General features: G+C 29.2%; 1 non-coding gene across 1 annotated transcript; it reads left to right on the top strand.

Annotated features, from left to right (window-relative positions):
• The first annotated feature begins 2,265 nt into the window (after window positions 1–2,265).
• Window positions 2,266–2,345, top strand: Trnaf-gaa (transfer RNA phenylalanine (anticodon GAA)). The gene has a single exon. It is a non-coding gene; the product is annotated as a tRNA-Phe (tRNA).
• Window positions 2,346–2,700: the final 355 nt, after the last annotated feature.

The following is a 2,700-nucleotide window of genomic DNA, read 5'->3' on the forward strand; positions in this document are numbered from 1 at the left end:
CGACCAGCGTTGCCATATTGTTGCCTTTTTCTTTAACATACATTCATTTCACTTTGAATATTGACTTTTTTATAAAGTATCTTATCATATATTATATAGAAAAATGCTTTATATTTTATTAAAGGGGAATAGTAGTATTGTTTTGTGTCTTTGTACCTGACAAAATAAGTGACAATTTTTTGTAATATAAATGTGTTTTTTTAGCTGTTTCTATATAAGCATTTGGCATCATTGCATCAGGGATATTGCAAGCAAACAAACAGCCCATAGTTCTATCGCACTGCTAATTCTAGTCTTTCAGTTTTTTAAGATTAAACAACAAAATTGGTAAAATATTTTGAATAAAACAGAAATGAATTTTGCCAGGTAGTCTATTTAGAAAAATATGAGTTACAACAAACTTATCGTCATAGAGTTCACCCCATACAGTGATCCAAAATTAATGCTGCCAGGAGAAGTTCTTATACGAAAAGCACATTACTGGTTATTCGGTAACATGTTTCTTGAAATGTACACTATATTATATTTCTTGTAAAGCGAACCTCTTCCATAGACAAATAGCGCTTAAATATTCATTTATTTCAAATAGCTTATCTGCTAACATTTATTCTTTAAATTTCGTCACTTACTTCTAATCTTTGGACTTGTTAGATACTGGTGAAGGCTATGTTTCTTTAAACATGGTCAAATTGTTACATTATATTTAAGGTACTTTTCGGTACTGATTTCTGGACTATTATTAAACGTATGATTATAAGATAATATATGTTAAAGGAAATATTATATTTTTTAACATCTAAATGACGTTTTTCTTGACGTTTATTTAATTTTATTGTGCGACTAGTAACGAATTCTCCGAGCTATCCACTTACTCTAGTACGGTGCCTTTTGCTATTCAACCTTTGTTCATATTTCACTTTTGCAGTACAATAAAATTATAAAATCTGTATTCAAAAACTATTTCAGGTATTTTCAATTTATTTATACTTCGTGAAGAATGTAAAATAATAAAATAGTTTGATAGTAGTTATACAAATTAAAACAAAATATAGGTATTTAAAGAAGCTATTCCTACTTTTTTAACAAAGCTAAAAAGGAATGGTGAGACGTCTTCGTAAAGTATTTAAAATCGATAACGGAAACCAAAACTCTTTTATTACAATTTTATGTGGAAAAATATATATTGTATTATTAATTAAGTACAAAACAAATATTTAGTACTTAATTCGCTAATTAATTCACTAAAACTGGAATTTTATATATATAATATAATACAATATACAGCGTCAGTTTTCAGAATATTATTTCACAGTTAAAATTTTACCAAAACCTGACTAAAATATTTTAATTTTGGTAATATTTCCATTTGTAAGTTTTAGGTAGGTGGCCATAAGTAAGGGCTCCAAATGTCGAAAAAAATACCCGATTGTTCAGAAATTATAAATTTAATGCATTCACTCTATATCATTTCTGTACTATAATATGCTACTCTTCAATAATTACAATAGAGACACCTATTTAGTAATTTTAATTAAATTTGAATGTCATTTATAATTTTTTCTATGGGATGCCGCCAGTACTTAAAATTATCTGAATAAGAAGAACTATAAAAGTATTAACAACACTGTTATATTTAGAATGCTCGTTCGAAGACCTTTAAAGGGTAATTTAGAAACGACGAACCCGAACTTTGACCATTTGTCAATTTTCCAGGCTGCATTTACTCGATTTAGACTGATGCGATGAACTTTTATCCCTACGTACCAGATTTATCGGTACATAGGGCTGAAAGTTAACCAGAGACTTGATTGTCCAACGTCAGTAACAGATATGAGCCCTTTTTTTATTAGAAAAAAAAAACGTATTATTTTCGTTGCTAAAAAACGTATTATCTCTGTCGCATCCATAAGCGTCTAAGGGTATTAAAAGTTGAACTCTGGGTGGTGAGTGTTATGGCAAATTTTAAAAAGCGATGTCAATGTATACGTATACATGTGTCTCTAAAATCAACGATATGCAGAAACCGGGCAAACGAGTAGGAGTACAAGTACTTTTTTCAAATTTAGTATAGATATTAAGGTTAATGCAGTGCAGTGCAGTTTTTGACTAAAAGATGAAATGCCTTGATCAAAATATACTATATGACAAAAGGCATAATCTTATACCTACAAATATTTTATAATTTGTATTGTTATCAAGTGTTGCAATATGATTATTTATGTTATCAATTACCTATAATTATTATCAGTTATTTACAATATCACTGGCTCGTTAGCTCAGTGGTCAGAGCGCCGTATTGAATTTGATCGCCTCGGAGGTCGTAGGTTCGATCCCTACATGAGCCCATATATTTTTTTATTTATTGCTCATTTAACGTTGCCTAATAATATATTTGCTTTATATTTAAAATACTTCATACACATCAATGTTATAATACAGTGCGACACTTAATTGTCGCCTTCATAATTTATATTTTGAATGCATTTATATAAAATTTTTAAAATTTTCACACATCATTAGCAATCTATGGGGGCGGGATACCATTTTGAAAAATATAATCAAATAGAAAGGGCGTCATGCGTTACATCGTTTGATAGCTCCCACTGAATGCTTTATGGAATACTTCCTGGAATATTAAGTCTATACTTCTAACCATAGCAAAATAGCAGCCTTTCAAAATCTTATTTTTTGCATTTTTAT

This window comes from Anthonomus grandis, chromosome 9 (assembly GCF_022605725.1).
Source record: "Anthonomus grandis grandis chromosome 9, icAntGran1.3, whole genome shotgun sequence".
Classification (NCBI taxonomy): Eukaryota; Metazoa; Arthropoda; class Insecta; order Coleoptera; family Curculionidae; genus Anthonomus; species Anthonomus grandis.